Here is an 18,231-nt window from a genome sequence, read left to right as displayed (position 1 = left end):
GTTTGCTTGTATTGCCTGAATAATTTGAAATTATATAACCTACTTAAAATAACTATTTTGAGGGCGTCATCATTAATTTGAAAATAAAATTCCTAAAGATTTATTCAGTAAAAGTAATATTCCCTGAATACCCAGGATGTTGGGTATATAGGTAGATAGATGGATGGGTGAATAGATAGATCTGTCTAGCCATCTATATATATTTTCTCCTTTTAGAGAATCCATACTTTAGTAAAAACTAGTTATGAACTCTTATTTATAAGACATATGACTTTTTGCCACATAACAATACAAAGATGTGAAATTTGTATACACCAGACATACTCCAAAGAGGCACTTGACATATGTTCTCTTACTGAAAAGTTCTATAAAAGTAGAAAGATCCACAAAGCATGTGATGATGTTCTCAATATCTTCTTAAAGTTCTGTTTATAACTATACCATTTGAATGGTAATGGAAGGAGAGCAGGTAGTACACCGGGGGTATCTTCCAGAATATGATTTATGATGTCCTCAACTTAAAAAATAAGTCAAGGCCATACAACATGGATTGTCAGCTATAGAATGTGGTGTTTTAAAGTATATAAATCAGAGATAGTTTGTACTGATAAATGAGGCTTGACTATAGAACATTTTAATTCCTTTTTATTTCTGAGTTTCTTGTCCATAGATACTATAAAGCAGCTGAGTGCATGGTAATTAAATGTAAACTTCCCTGTATATGTCTTAAGAGTAAGTTGAATCTTAGATATAAAGGCAGAATAAAAGTTGAGCAAGCACCTTTTGAGTAAACTTTGGAAGAAAATTAGCAATCAACAACAGGTCCTGCTCTAATGGCTCAGGAGAGGTGGCTATGACACATATAACCTATTTGTTCAGATGATACATACCTTCAGAACCAACAGAATAGCTACGACTGCCCCATAAAATAAGCAAAGTATTGGCAAGTCACATTTCAGGAAGAGGTGGTTAGCATCATATGCCCTTTGAAAAATATTTGTACAAGAGAAAACAAAAAGTACCCTATCTCGAGAAAACTGATAGGATAGGGTTTTGGTATAAATATCCTTTATTTTCAATTTATCCTCTTTGGTGGTCTCTGAGCTTCTTGGATCTGTGTGTTAATACCTTTCATTAATCTTAGAAAGTTATTGTCATCATTACTTCAAATATTTCTTCTACTTTGTTCTCTTTTTTTCTCTTGGTATTCTAATTATGTGTATATTGCACCTTTTGATATTCTATAGTTTTTGTGTATGCGGTTCAGCTTTTTTTTTTTCTCTTTGTGTTTTAGTTTGATTAAGTTTCTAGTGAGTATTTTCAGGTTTACCGTTTCCTCAGTTGTGAGGAGTTTACTGATAATCATGTTGAGGGCATTAATGCTACTGTTCTTTATTTATAGCATTTCTTTTTGGTTCTTTCTTATAGTTTCCTTTTATGTGCTGACATGATCCATGTGGTCTTGCATGTTATCTGATTTTTCCATTAGAGTTCTTTACATATTAATCATAGCTATTTTAAATCCCTTGTCTGATAATCTGAATACCTGTGTCATATCAGAGTGTACTTCTGAAGCTTGCTTTGTGTCCTCAAACTGTATTTTTCCTTGTCTTTTTCCCATTCCTTGGAATATTTTGGTAAAAGTTTTACTTGCTGTGTCAGGTAACAATTAATTAGGCAAATAGGCTTTTAGTGTAAGAATTTATATTACTATGGCTAGAAGCTGGTATATAATTAAAGTTTGTTTTAGCTCTAGATACCAGAAACTCCAAATTTTATTAGTGTCCCTTGTTTCATCTCCTGACTTGGATTTGAAATTTCTCCTCAGAGATTCTCTGTACCTCTTTCAGCTCTAATCCATTTAATAGACTAGAGGTTTTGGGGTGTGATGACAGGGCATGGAGAAGAAGGAGCATTCCATAATATTCTGATTAGACTCAGTCTTTAAGTGAGTTAGTGTTTTTGAGGTCTTCACAAGTATCTTTGTCCCTTCACCTGTGATGTAACTTGTTTCCCCTCATCTCTTAGGCTTTTCCCTGGCTGTACTATCCCTAATCCATTTCCTAGAGGCCCTATTCCCTGTTAACTATGATGTTTTGTTTGTTTTGATTGTATTTTTTGTTGTTTTTGTTTCCTTGCTTCTTGGTTTTCTCCTTAGATAAGACAGAGAAGTTGGATCTGGGGAAAAATTCTCTTCCCTCAGTTGCGAGAAGATTTCAGAATTGCCCTCTGGCAAGTTCCTTCCCCTTGAAGCTAGCTTTTATAGAAAGAAAAGTCTGAGAAAGTTTCAAGATGGATTTTGTTCCCCTCCCCTAGCCCCAGCCAGGAGCAGATTTTTCTCAAATCATCGCTGAGGTAACCTGGTGGGGTTCCTGGAGTGAAAGCCCAAGTAAATGTTGACCCACCTAGGACTGTAGCTCCCAGGAGTTTTTCACTTCTTTGCCAGCCCACATTCAGCTTCAGCAATTCAAAGAAAAAAAATTAGCATTTCCTATAAAGATGGTAGACTTCTGCTCTAGAGAAACAAGGCTCAGGAACTGTATTCCTCTTTGTGTGACTGCCTTTCCAGAGTTTGGGGTGGTCATTTGCTCAAAGATCAGCTCTGAAAAGTTCAAGCAAAGCTGCTGGTTTTCAGTTTGCCTTGCTTTTTCTTGTAAGGATAAGCATAAAGATGTCCAAGATTTTTATATGCTGTGAGGATAAGCATAAAGATGCCCAAGCTTTTCACATGTCAGAGCTGAACTAGAAGTCTCACATCCTTCATTTTTATGTCCCCACATCAATCTTCTGCTTGTCTAAGAGTCTTTGGAAGTATTCAATTTGATCAAACTAAAAGGACAAGTTAGGGAGTGGTTGGAAAGTTTTATCTTCAATTTCCCTAGTTAGGTCAGTGAAGCTTGCTGGAGAGATGGCTAAGTGGAAGTACTGATTCATAAAGTCCTAGAGTTCTACCCAGGGCGATAGAGATTTTAGTGTGATTGTCAAAAATTAGAACTAATGAGCATTCTGTTGATCATGACCTTAGTGTTACCAGGACTTTGAAAGGAGTTCCTATAGTCTTTAGATATAAGGTTTTCAATCAGGTATAGGGACATCAGTGAGGAAAAAATAGACAAATGCTCTGTTCTGTAGCAGGTGAGAGGGACGAGATTCTGAAACAGGTTATTTGTGAGAGCTGATCTCACTAGAATTCGACTCAGAGGAGGGCTGGTGTTCAGACACAGACTACTATTGCCAATCCTATCCCACTGAAAAAGAAAGACTCTAGATAATTTGATTTCTTCTTTTCCTCAAAGGATTATAGTCATAGATTTTTTGTCACATAATACGTTATATATGTTTTGCTGTAACAGCATTTTAAAATGAGAATTATTTGTTTCTAACAGTATAGCTTAGATGGGCCTTTTAACTATATTTGCTATATATAGCACATGTCTAAACTGCATTTAAACTATTCATTATTCTGGAAAATCAAAATCTTTTAACTACTTATCTGGAATTTGTAAGACCCATGAGACTGATTGTTGTGACTCAAATTGCTACAAGATCTAGAAGAAATTTTTAAATATTTTTTCTTTAAAAATGTGCTATTTCTATTGTAATTTTTATTATATAAATTTTGCATTCAAAATTTTGAAATTGGATCATCAACTTATACTGTAGAAGCTAAATCTATGAAGCAAGTACAAGTATTTATAATTAAGTAGAAAACCCCACACTTTATCCAAACTATAAAACAGAGGATTGCTTATAAACAATTCTTGGATTTGTAACAATTAGTGATGTCTGCAGTATCCAATGCCTGAATCCACACTAAACATCTATCTTTTAAATCATTTACAAATTTTTATTGTATAACCTGCTTACATGAAACTCTTTACATTTATAATAACATTGAAAGGAATTCAGATTCTACTCACCAGTGTGTTTTAACCTTGCTCTGAAAAAAAATTAACATGGATCCCATTTTGTTCAACTCTTGGCTTGTTCCAAGGTGGCAGTTAGCCTCATTTGAGGTCCTTTCACAAATAATCTTATTTGTGAATAAGGTGAATTTATATTATTAACTGGTTAATCTTCAGCTACTGAACAGATGGGAACAATTTTTACTCTCAATTTTATTAGATTTGTAATATCAACTTAACTGTGTTAAAACCTCTGTGTTAAAAACCTGTCTTATGTATTCTTCATGTGGATTAATTTTTTTTTAAAGATACATAGTTCTGGCAATTTTCATTTTGTTTTAACAAGCTTTTCATGTTCCATTAAGTTTTTCATTGACCCAAATGTATACTTATTCCCATAAAACTAAAATCTTTGGGTACTAATCTGAAGTATGATTGAATTAAAAGAATTTTCTGCAAGAGAGTAGTTTCTCTCTAACTGCTTAGAAGACAATTTGCCTAGTTTAATCATTTAAAATCAGAAATACAATATAGTAAAGTTAATATCTTTGTTATCTCTGCTTTTAATTTCCATGATAAAAATGATGCGTTTGTAACTTTTGTTTGTAACACTCAGATTATATCTATTAAGAAAGCATACTATGCAAACCCTAATATACAGTAGAGAAAAACAACTATTAGAATTTATCCAATTATAGTTAATCTGCATTATTTGTGAATTCTGTACTTATGAATTATTAATTCACCTACCTGCTAAAATTTATTTGCATCCCCAAATCAGTATTCAGAGTGCTTTTGGTCATTCATGGACATACACAGAGCAATGAAAAATTTGCGTCACCTGCTGTAGGCATTCCTAGCTGAGGTCAAACAAAGCCATATTCTACCTAGTTGTTTTAGCTCTCATATTATAAACAAAATGTTTTCTTATGGACTTTAGAGCCAAGTTGTTTCACTATTTAAAGTGGTTCCCAAATGTAGTGCTCAGTGTTTCCAAGCTGAAGAAGGCTGTGATGTGCCTTATGGACAAAAAGTGTTGAATAGGTTTCATTCAAGGCATGCATTGTAGTGTTATTGCCTGAAAGTTTAATATTAAAGAATTAATAATATATATTAAGTGTCTTTAATTAGAGATAGACACAAACCAAGGTTATGTATTGATCAGGTTATAAAAAAATTTGTGAGCAGAGGCTCTCAGGAAACTAACTGTATTTCTGCTAGGAGTAATAACTCAGTAGTCATTAATTCAGTGTTTGCAGTGATTTTATAAACCTTAACCACTGCAAACAATGAGAATCTACCATATCTATTTTCAGATAACTGGCATCATTCCGAAGTATACTATAACCTTTTTAATTTCAAGGACTATAGTGATATTAAGTGGAGTAAATGTTAATTCAAATAAGCAAACCTGGGGCGCCTGGGTGACTCAGTGTGTTAAGTGTCTGACTTCTGCTCAGGTCATGATCTCATGGTTCATGGGTTCCAGCCCCACGTCAGCTCAGAACCTGGAGCCTGCTTCAGATACTGTCTCCCTCTCTCTCTGCCCCTTCGCCCCTCTCTTTCTCTCTCTCTCAAAAATAAATAAACATTAAAAAAAATCCAAAAAGGCAAACTACTCATGAGAAAGGTATATGTATCATAGGCAACTCTCTATTTTTCTTGGATTATCATGTATTTGACCAGGACTACACATTTACAGAAATTATTACAGCGTCGCAATTTTTTCTTCAAAAATTTCTATAATAAAGATTTTACAAACTCATTGTGAATCAATTTGCAATGAATTTGACTCCTTAACCAACATTATTTCCTCATCTATATACTTTCACGAATTGCCTTTTCTAGAAAGCTGCCCCAGGACAGAAAATGCCTTGAAGCACAGATAGGAAATGTGCTAAGGGAATTACTATCTCCAGCATTTACACAAGTCCTGTTCCTAACAACCACTTAGGTCAGAGAAGAAAATAAAATCTGTTATAATCGTATCATATGAAGGAGTGAGCACCACTTCCTCCCACTTTCAATGAAACTTCAATTTTTCTTTGATTCAGGCCACAGTGTCCTTTCAGAAGCATGTGAAAAAATTTTTGTCTTTTTTTTTTCAACGGCTGAAGCAAAAGCTACTGTTCAAATTCTCAGGCTTTTGCAAACATGAGATTTTTTTAGCACAATAAAATTTTTGAAACCTTTTTAGCTATTAACAAATTAACAGTTTTTGTTTGTAGTCCAAGAAAAAAATAGCAGTTTTAGATATATCTGAAGTAATAGCAAAAGCTATACGTTTTTAGAAATTTCTTAAAGCATTACAAATCCCTCCTGCTGTCCAAAGCTAAAGACAGAGTTTCTAACAACCTTGAAATATTCTACCATAAATATTTATTAATACTTTAAGCATAGTCCTATTGTACGAACGGTAGATTTTAAACAAGTCTGCAAATGCACTTTTACTTGAACTCAGCTGGGAGTCTTAAATATAATCAATGGAACTGTACTATAATTCAATTGTAAAGAATGAAAGAAATAAACTGAATTACAAAATTTGATCAAAAAAAGCTCTTTCTAAGGAAAAACTTTTTAGAGTATGTTGGAGAATAAAGCTTCTGAAAGGCCTTTATTATTTTTTAATCACATTAGCAATCTGGAAGCCCTATGACTCAATGCAGAGAATGCCTTGGGCTTCCCCAGGAAAAGATTCTATTGATTTCTGCATCAGGTCCTGAACAGATGGATGAGGGTCATAGTACATTATGCCAGAAATCAATGCCATTTGACTCTATCCCTTTCCAAACAATGAATACTCTGTAGTAACTGATGCTGTTATTTTAGCATCTTTTATAAATTCTAAACACAATGCCAACCTATTAAATACTTTATAGTCTATGCCCAAAATAAAGTAATTGAAAGAGGTAATTACAATTTTTAAAAAGGAGGATGATTCAAGCTGCCAGTATCAATATAGAAATTATAAAAATTCTTTATCCCTACCAGAAAGTCCAACTCAAAATTGCTACCGTGAAAGCTCATAAGAAAATCTCTGGACAGTGACACCAGGAAATGTTCCAGACAAAATCTTATCTAATGTGCAATCCATCTGGCACTTGCCTGAAAGCAAACTTCAGGGAGAGCTGGATTCTAGTCCAGCTGCTTTCTCAGGTGGCACCCAAAGGATCTTCTTCATCCTCCACTGTTCCATCTATGCCAGAGTAAATCTGTTATTCAGACATGACTTCTGTTAACACAGTCATAAATATTTTATTTATGGTATTTAAACATAGTTTCCCATATAAGACTGGTGGGTTTTCATGTCTATTCTTGCAGAACTTAATAATTGCCTTCCTTGTTAACAACCACACTCAGGAAAGAAGAACTCTCTTAGCAAAGCGAGTTCCTCCAGGCATTTTTATTTTTTGAAAACTTCAATTTTGTTTTCTGTGCCTCTTTTGAGATGATGAAATCCATGACTGAGAGCTGTTTGGGACTTTCTATTTCCTTTCTCTTGCTCCCTTGTCTTTGAACTAAAGGAAGAATGGAGTGCCTGGGTCTCAGCATCTATTTTGTCTCTTTCGCATACCTCTTAAATTCCTGACAATGCATCATATGCTGAAAACCGAACTAGGAAAGAAAATACTTTGAATGAGATACAAACAGAAAGAGACTGGAGGGATTACTGTTACTCACATTTCATATATTTTACTTCATACGATTACGAGTTTTGACATTTAATATATTATACTTCCCATAATTTTGACATCTATGTACTTAGGAAGCTTAGGTCTAAAAGTCTGTTCAAATAACTATAAAACTCAAAATCAAAACAAATAAACACACTATATGAGCTTCTGCCAATCAGTGATTTGCAAACATGGAATGCATATAAGTTACTTAAACTGTGCATACTATGAATATGCTTTGGCTTATAATAAGACTGGCAGCTGACGTGTATAGGGCACTTATGGAACACTTTCTAAGCGCTTTACATAAATAATGCTAAGGTAATTACTCAGGCAAGTACCAAAATTACCCCTGGTCTACAGATGTTACCTTTGGAAAGCAGAAGGGTCAAGTAACTTGTTCAATTTACTGTAACCGGTATGTGGTTAGAAATGGGATCCATTTTTGGACAAAGGTCGAAAATTATTGAAACATGAATAATTAAGTAGATTTAAATCTCATCCTCTACGTTTAAAATTTCAGTCTCAAAAATGATTCAAAGTGATATGAATCAATTCATAAAACTAGATATAATCTTTCATAATTCCCATCAGATGCTGAAATCCCTTGAGTAATTTCTTTGAATCCTTTGAATTTTTATATATTTCAATGCTATTTATTTTGGTGAGATCCATCTTTATAAACTCCTATTCAGCATATCTTCTCTTAGTTTTCTAGACTTTTACAGAAGAATCCCATTTCTGTTTGACACTACTTGATCTTTGGTTTTCTCACCTGAGACGTGTTCCAGAAAAAGCACTTCAGTCTCTCCTCTGCAGCTCTTGAAATCACTAGACAACTGGAATGATAGATGGCACTTATGTTCCCAAGAAGAAAATGCCAAGCTACTCCTTCATTGTCAAAACTGTCAGAAGTTGTTGAAGTTGAATCCAGAAGCTCAGCTTACAGTGAATGCGCTGGTTAAAATGTCCCCTTCACACTCCTGGCCGCAAGACTGCACTCGGCTCGCTGCACTGTGCTCTTCCCCACCAGCGACCTCAGCAGTAACGGCAGTCACAGCAACACAGAGGTTGAACATGGGGTGTTAAGAGTGCAAAGGGACCGGGGAAAGGCTGTACCATTTCTTAAAAGGAAGGAGAAAGTTGAAATAGCACAACCTAATCCTATCAGAAGGAAGACAGAGCCTGTAGGAACTTCACTCGATATACATTTTGGAGAAAACTTCATACTTGCATTAGTGCATCTCCTTTTATAAGCACAGAGCTATTGTGTGTTAAACAGTTACATTTTCTGCCCTGGTTTCTGTATTGATGACATATTCTTTCTGTTACTCTTTATTATTATACAGTGATAAAGTAGGTCCTATTTGTGAATAAACAGTGACAATGATAGCAATACAGTGACTCAGAAAGTCTTGAATATTTTGACCAATAGAGAAAAACATATACTTAGGTGGCAATAGTAACAGCAATATCAGTGTGGGTAGTTGTTGTTTTAAAACTTGGTGTATAGGGTGTCTGGGTGGCTCAGTCTGTTAAGCGTCCAACTTCAGCTCAGGTCGTGATCTCACAGTTCATGGGTGCTGACAGCTCAGAGCCTGGAGCCTGATTCAGATTCTGTCTCCCTCTCTCTCTGCCTCTTCCCTGCTCACATTTATTTATTTTTAAGAGAGAGAGAGACAGACAGTCAGACAGCATGAGCAGGGAAGGGACAGAGAGAGAAGGAGACACAGAATCCAAATCTGAAGCAGGCTCCAGGCTCTGAGCTGTCAGCAAAGATCCCAACAGGGGGCTTGAACCCTCGGGTCACGAGATCATGACCCAAGCTGAAGTTGGACGCGTAACAGATTGAGCCACCAGGGCACCCCTAAAAATTTTTTTAAATAAAAATAAAAAATAAAGTAAGACTTGGCATATGAACCAAAACATTCCCTAAAAGAAATTTTCCCTTAGTTTTTGTCCTTTTTTTTTCCATTTAATTTAGGAAAATATGTAATCGGATATATCAGGGAGAGATTATTACGTTCTATACCATTGGAGATGCTGGCCCCAGCACGCTGGTGCACACTAAAACACGTCTTCCTAGTGTTATTAAAAGAAATAAATTGAACTCCTGACATGAAATGGGTAGGCTGTGATATTTCAATTAGTTTGAAATAGGACACTCGAGTATGTGTTTCTCCAGAATTTCTTAACACTCTGGTGATTTTTTTCCTAAGATCTTTTCCATTCAGCATTTCTTCTCTCAAAGACCAAATATTTTTTAATTTATGTGATTATAAATAATCTTTTACTTAAAAACTGCTCTGTTAGTTGCAAAATTAATTATAGAAGATACAGCTATTAAACACCATTTAATTTTTTTCTATAAAAATCCTGGATGCTTAAGAGGAAAAAATAAATGGATTATGGATTGGGCATTTATAATTTTAATAGTATATAAGAACTTACATGATTGGTCTCTCTGTTTAGCATCTATGTTTGTAATACAATGTCAATACTTAAGAATGAACTGATCTTTATGAAAATATCACTGTGTCGTGTATATTTTGGTGTATGGTCAGTTTCTACTATACCTCATTGGTATCTTCAAATTCCTCCGTTTGAAAAAACGGAGCTTGACTCCAATTCTAGTTTCCTAAAGAACTCATCACCTAACCCAAAGACAACCACTTTATTCTTAGATCTTTGTAATAAATTGCCACAAGTTCTAGATTTGTTGCTTTGTGGCATTGTCCACATTATTTCAGGAAGGCATGTTGATATGGTCACAAAGAACAAAAAAAACATTTCAAAATCCTGTTTTGTCTGCCCCGTGATAACATGCTGTGCTTCTGGAAGTTGGAGTTCAATAATGCCTTTTAAATAACCAAAATATATTTTTCTGCCAGTAGCATGCTGGTTAGGAGTTTTCTGAATCAATTCACATCCCCCAAGAAATCAGAAACTCATCAATGCAAGAGACTTAGCCAAATGATAAATATAACATTCCTGCAGAGAAAAACAACACAGTGATTAACAATCTGAAAATCTGCCTGAAAGCTGAATAGCCCTTTCTTATTATTAAGATCTATATGATCACAACAAAAATTAGTTTGGGCCTAAAGGTTTTGATCTCCCTGTGGCCCAGAATTCCTTTTAGCAGAGCATTATGTGCCATATGGGTGCCGAGGTACGGCAAAAACACCGAATCCATTGTTTCACTTCTGACTGATTTGGACACAGTCATGGAGCTGTGGACTAAGGTTGCTTATGCTTTCCTTCTGAACGAAAATGATCTCTTTGGTCAAAAAAAAAGGAGATACTGCATTTATTTTTCTACATTATTTTTAACTATAAGCAGTGCTGCGAGATGAAATAGCAAATCTGGAAGGAATGTTGTTAAATTGAAATGGAGTTCAAATTCAACTTATTCTCATTGTAATTGTATAGTTAGTGATATCTTCTTCTCTTCAGTGATCTCCTCAAAATAAAAATCACACTAATTATATCTTTGTCCTTAGTTTTATTTCTTATAATAATTGTGATAATAGGTATATTTTTCCAAATTAGGAGGAGACAGAATTTGCATGCCAAATGTGAGAAAGAAGTTGAAAAAAATGTACATAGTTCAGACAATAATTTAAAATATATACTTGGACTTCAGATTCTAGTTTGGTTATGTAAATCATGGCATGCTATTAGTCTTATTGTAAGAAGTAGAAAAAATATATTAAATCAAAGAAAAAAATTTAAGGCATTTAAGAGTTTTGTACATAAAACCATCTAAACTAATTGGTGCTCTGAAAATTAGCAAAAATTGGCAGCTGCTTAGCTCTGTGAGTTATTTCTACGTTGAGGTGGGAAATTGTGCCTGCCACCAGTAGAGCAAATCTTGAGAGGTTAAGAAGAACCAATCAGGGACTTTACTGACCGCCTAATCTGATGTGGTGGACAAGGACCTGGAAATATCCAAGCTCAGAGCTGATTGTCGCTGATCACTGATTACCTGCCATGGGCTTTAGCGGAGTGTGTGCCAGCATGAGAAGGAAAAGCAAGACGGATCTCACCGTCTTGCTTCTAGATCCCAATGCACTGCATGTGGCAATATATACAGGACAAAATTGCCATACTGGTTTTGAAAATCATGATTCCTTATTTATTCCATTTTTTCTTAATTCCATTATCATCGTTTCCTTTAAGATGTTAGTTTCTCTTAACATTAATAAGTCTTACATTAATTTTAAAGTAGTAACGCTGTGGGGGCCTAAGGCAGGCTGCCCTAGAAGGCTGCTTTGGCATGAAGATTATTTTGAGTGAAAGGCCATCAAAACCCAGCAAATTTAGGAAAAGGTCTTTAACCTTCCCCACACTTCCTATTCCAGGAAGAGCTATGACTACAGATAACTGCATTATACTAGGAAATACATACAAGGTGTGGGAATATGGTAGTCAGGGAAAAGGAACCTAGCAGGGCCTAAGTTTGATCAGTCTTCTTTGTCTCGTGGTTTCTCAGTGTCCAGTAAACATTTGTTTATCAAACATTTAGTCTTTTTTCATCTTTCTGTAAATTATATTCCTTCCTTTGAAATCTAAGACCCCTATCCCTTCTCCTTAGTTTAGAATAACATGTATACCTCATTTTGTCTGTCTTTTGAAATTTCTTCTTGGTGTGGATTCTCCCCATGTAGGAAATTAAATTTGATTTTTTTCCTGTTGATTGAGCTCATGTCAATTTGATTCTTAGTCCAGCTAGAAAGACCTCAAAGGTGAGAGGGCATTCTTGTTCCCTGACAATACAAATTGGTATCTAAAACTTCTTAAAAGTATGAAAAGTATTTCACGTAAAGCTTAAAATGTGTAATTTTTCACTCTGCTGTGAATTTCCCTTCTTTTTGCCTTGCTCTTTTAAGAATTGAATATATGGTACTCATTTAAAAAATACAACTGTCAGCCCTTAAAAAGGGATATGATTAGTTTTAAAACTAATTTCCAGAAATGGTAGAAAGGACTAGAACAGAGTGGAAGAATAAAAAAATAATTATTTCAAAGGCTTAAATGCACAATACAAAAATCATACACTCAAGACAATTTACTTCTTACACGTGCTTACATTAAAATCCATGAACATCGAGTTTATGACAGTAAAATGTTACTAAAGAAATTTAGAATATTATGAAAAAAATATTACAAAATAATCTAGAGGAAAATATTTTGCATACCTTAATGTAACACATTTATATTAATATTGAGGCTTTCACAGAAAAGAATGGTATATAAATGAAATGTCTTGGGGTTCCTGCATGGCTTAGCAGGTTCAGCTAAGCTCAAGTCATGATCTCGTGGTTCATGGGTTCAAGCCCCACATCAGGCTCTGTGCTGACAGCTAGTTCAGAGCCTGGAGCCTGTCTTCAGATTCTGTATCTCCCTCTCTCTCTGACCCTCCCCTGCTCACACTGTCTCTCTCTGTCCCTCAAAAATAAATAAAAAACATTGAAAAATTTTAAAAAGAAATGTCTTTAAATTGAGATCTCTGTATATTCACAATATATCCCAGAACAAATGATAAAAAGATTTTTCTAGCTGGACTAAGAATCAAATTGACATGAGACAGATTAATAAGAAAAACTCAAATTTAATTTCCTACATATGGGAAATCTATACAGACATGAAATCCCAAAGACAGTCATGTAAAATGAGGTATATACACCATTCTAACAAAGCAGAAGTGAGTATGGGTCTGAGACATCAAAGGGAAGGGATGAAATTCACAGGAAGATAAAAAAAAAACTCAGTGTTTAGTAAATGTTTGCTGGGCAGCTCAGAAGCAATGGGACATAGAAAGAAATTTTAACTTTGAAACCGCCTCCTTGTCTATAATGTAGTCATCTGGTCCTCTATCTAAATTCTTTTTAAGCAGTAGGTGGGGCTGGAGGTCAAATACGGGGAAGGTCATCATAATCTCCATGCTGAAGCGACCCATCTTGGGTGGCCTAGCCTTTGCCTCTACACTACACAGCATGTTTATTGCTCAGCAAAAAATGATATATAAATAAAACCATATTTGCCAATTTCTAAGTAAATTGTCTTTGGATATGACATGACTACCGTGCTTACAAGTAGAAGACTAAGTTTTTTTTTACCTAGATTTTTAGAAAACCAAAACACAGTTGATTTTAACATTAAATACAGTTTAATAAAGATGTTTCTTTTCCTCTAGAAAAGTTTTGCTCTGATAAGTAAATGTTCTGAGTCTTATTAAATGCATACATAATTGTAAGGTTATTTCCACATATAAATAAATAATGCTGATTATCGTGCCTCTGCTTCTCAAGTTTCAGCTCATAAAAAACCTAAAATATTGGCTTGGATAATCCAGGCCAGGTTCTATTAGGACCCTCGGATCAGCCTACATCTTCTTCTGCAGCACCTATCACATTTCATAATACTCTGCCTACTTATGTTGTTAATTGCCTCTTCTCAGAAGGTAATCCTAAAGGCCAAGTTTTCACATCTGTATTCTTCACTGCAGCATTCATAGCTCCTCAAGCAGTGCCTGTTTTAAAAATATTTGTTGACAAAAATTAATTGGCTGTACATTTGTGGGCCCAGTTCTGGGTTCTCTATTCTATTCCATTGATCTATGGGTCTGTTTTTGTGCCAATACCATACTGTCTTGATGATGACAGCTTTGTAGTAGAGGCTAAAGTCTGAGTTGTGATGCCTCCCGTTTTGGTTTTCTTCTGCAATATTACTTTGGCTATTCAGGATGTTTTGTGGTTCCATACGAATTTGAGGATAGCTTGTTCTAGCTTTGAGATGAACGCAGGTGCAATTTTGATGGGGATTGCACTGAATGTATAGATTGCTTTGGGTAATAATGATATTTTCACAATGTTTATTCTTCTGATCCATGAGCATGGAATGTTTCTCCATTTCTTGGTGTCTTCTTCAATGTCTTTCATAAGTTTTCTATAGTTTTCTTCATATAGGTCTTTTACATCCTTGGTTACGTTTACTCCTAGGTATTTTATGGTTATTCGTGCAATTGTGAACGGGATCAGTTTCTTGACTTCTCTTTCGGCTGCTTCATTATTGGTGTATAGGAATGCAACTGATTTCTGTACATTGATTTTGTACACTGCAAATTTACTGAATTCCTTGATAGTTCTAGAAGGCTACGGGTGGAGTCGATTGGGTTTTCCATGTATAATATCATGTCATCTGCGAAAAGTGAAAGTTTGACTTCTTCTTTGTCAATTCTGATGCCTTTTGTTTCCTCTTGTTGTCTGATTGCTGATGCTAAGACTTCTAGCACTATGACAAAGCAGGAAAGAGTATCCGATGGAAAAAAGACAGCCTCTTTAGCAGGTGGTGCTGGGAGAACTGGACAGCAACATGCAGAAAAATGAAACTAGACCACTTTCTTACACCATAACAAAAATTAACTCAAAATGGATGAAGGACCTGAATGTGAGATAGGAAACTATCAAAACCATCAAGGAGAAAGTAGGAAACAACCTCCTTGACCTCCACCGCAGCAATTTCCTACTCGACACATCCCCAAAGGCAAGGGAAATGAAAGCAAAAATGAACTCTTGGGATCTCATCAAGATAAAAAGCTTCTGCAATGCAAAGGAAACAATCAAGAAAACGAATAGGCAACTGACAGAATGGGAAAAGATAGTTTCAAATGACATATCAGATAAAGGCCTAGTATCCAAAATCTACATGGAACTCACCAAGCTCCACACCCGAAAAACAAATAACCCAGTAAAGAAATGGGCAGAAGACACGAACAGACACTTCTCCAAAGAAGACATCCAGATGGCACACAGGCACATGAAAAGATGCTCAGCATCACTCATCCTCAGGGAAACACAAATCAAAACCACACTGAGATACCACCTCACACCAGTTAGAGTGGCTAAAATGAACAAATCAAGAGTCTATAGATGTTGGCGAGGGTGTGGAGAGACAGGCACCCTCCTACACTGTTGATGGCAATGTAAACTGGAGCAGCCACTCTGAAAAACAGTGTGTAGGTTCCTCAAAAAACTATCAATAGAACTCACCTATGACCCAGCAATAGCACTGCTGGGGATTTACCCATGGGATACAGAAGTGCCGATGCATAGGGGCACATGTACCCCAATGTTCATAGCAGCACTGTCAACAATAGCCAAAACATGGAAAAAGCCTAAATGTCCATCACCTGATGAGTGGATCAAGAAGATGTGGTATATATACACAATGGATTATTACATGGCAATGAGAAAGAATGAGATCTGGCCATTTGTAGGAAAGTGGATGGACCTCAAGGGTGTCATGCTAAGCGAAATAAGTCAGGCAGAGAAGGACAGATACCATATGTTCGCACTTATAGGTCTAACAGGAGAATAGGAGAAACCTAATGGAGGACCAGGGGGAGGGGAAGAGGGAAAGAGAGTTGGGGAGAGAGAGGGACGCAAAACCTGAGAGACTAGTGAATACTGAAAAGGAACCGAGGGTTGAATGGGGAGAGGGTGGGGGGGAAAGAGCTGGTGGTAATGGAGGAGGGCACTTGTGGGGAAGAGCACTGGGTGTTGTATGGAAACCAATTTGACAATAAACTATTTTTTTTAAATGGTAAGATCTCTTTAAAAAATAAATAAAAATATTTGTTGAAGGAATATTTAAAAGGAGTCTGAGGTGATTTGAAGACTTTTTATAAATACGTGTAAATCATGACTGGAAGTTCTTATGTGATCTGAAGAATCCCACCCATTACTGTCTGACTGCACGTTTCTTACACAGTGAAATTAAGAATTCCAAATTGCTCCTTCTGGCATTTGTCCTAATTTTGTTATAGACTAGCATTTGTGCTGTGCTCCCTAGAAATGTTAAAGAGTAAATAACAAACAAAAATCATTGAAACAGTATTTATTGAGATATCTGTCGCATACCAACCAATATTCCTCCTCATTGTGGATTTTTTGTGCATTCTGAGAAGCCAAATGTCAGTATCTGACAAATGGTTGGATGCAACGATATGCATTTTTCCTAAGGTTTGGAAGTCAGCCTCCAGACCCATGATGGATCTGAAATTGTGAAGGTATTAGTATCCATAGGTATATCAAGAAAATGCACGTTGTCATTGTGCATACCTATGAAATTTCATGTTGCTTTAAATGTTTTTCTTTAGTTCATCAAAAACATATTTTTAATACCTTGTGAATTAAATAGACTTGGTCTGATATCAAAATCTCAAAATTTTGATGGTCTAGTTTTTTAAGGTTAAAAATATCATGTAATGCAAGCCAGGTACCATCCATTACTTGTTTCTTTAGAAATAAATAACAAAAATTTTTGAAGGCCATTGGGCTGTTCAGGAACTTTTCTCTAAAGATTTTATATATGTAATTACATTTAGTTTAAAAAACCTACACATAATTATATTTAAGGCAATTATTTTATTTAAAAATATAGCCATGGTCAAAAAAAATTTTTTAAATATAGCCATGGTCAATTGTAGAATTTCATATAGCATGTTTCTTATCTTGTAAAAACTTAAATCAATGAACAAGATGTAAAGTTAATACAAGCATCTTACATGTCAAAATTTATTGACAAGAAAATGATTTAGATGTATAGCTAATAATCCAAGAGCTATATAGTCAAGGATTTTTTTTTACTGTGCACACAAACAAATACCATTTATGGCCCTACAATATGCTAACATTCACTTTCTTTAAAATAAATCATGCACAACACATTTTTAAATATTATCCCTAATAGCAAAGTTTGACAAGGTGCTTGTTTTTAATCTTTCATGGGAGGTTTAACTCCAAACTAAAATGCTATTTACATTCAGCAGTACAATCAATTCTATCACATTCTATTTTACTGGAAACAGTTTCATTGAAATGTGCTAGTGTAAATGGGTTTCAAGATGTTTATTAAATATCTGATAAGCCTCTCGGCAGTACTAGACTCTAATATAGTTTTAAAACATTTCGAAGCTGTGGGTCTACATAACATAAAGTAAAATATTTGCAATTATGGTGAAATCTCACAGAGTTAGACATTTCATTTAAAATTCCTAATAATTTAAACCCATTACCATGTGTCTGATTTCTTCTGGCTTCTGACCATAGATTAGTGGGGGAAACAAAGCTTTAACACAGAAGCATTTCACACATTGAGAATTCCTGACATTGTATTATGAATACAAATTCCTGACCACAGAATTGTTAATACAGTTGTTTATAATTGGAAAGGCTAATTTGTATCACTATTACTAAAGAAGTTGAGTTAGAGGCTGTCATATACAAAGCTAATATCTAATTTAGTAATTAAGAATTTTAACAGAACACAACATTCCAAGAGATCTAAAACTCATATCTAATGCCCAAATATAAAGGCATATACTTTCAATGTTTAAAATTATATTTATGACTAATGAAATAATTAATACTGGGTTTGTTTTAGTATTCAATGAATTTATATTATACAGTTAAAATTAAACTTACATGTTGCATTGTATTAGTTCCCTGTTGTTGCTATAACAAATTATTAGAAACTTAGTGGCTTATCACAACACAAATTTATTCTCTCTCTTACACCTCTGGAGGTCAGAAGTCTTACAGGGCTCCCATCAAGGTGTTAGCAGGCTGATTTCTTCTGGAGGCTTT

The sequence above is a fragment of the Suricata suricatta genome, chromosome 1 (assembly GCF_006229205.1).
Source record: "Suricata suricatta isolate VVHF042 chromosome 1, meerkat_22Aug2017_6uvM2_HiC, whole genome shotgun sequence".
Taxonomy (NCBI): Eukaryota; Metazoa; Chordata; class Mammalia; order Carnivora; family Herpestidae; genus Suricata; species Suricata suricatta.
Note: the sequence above shows the minus strand (reverse complement) of the source record.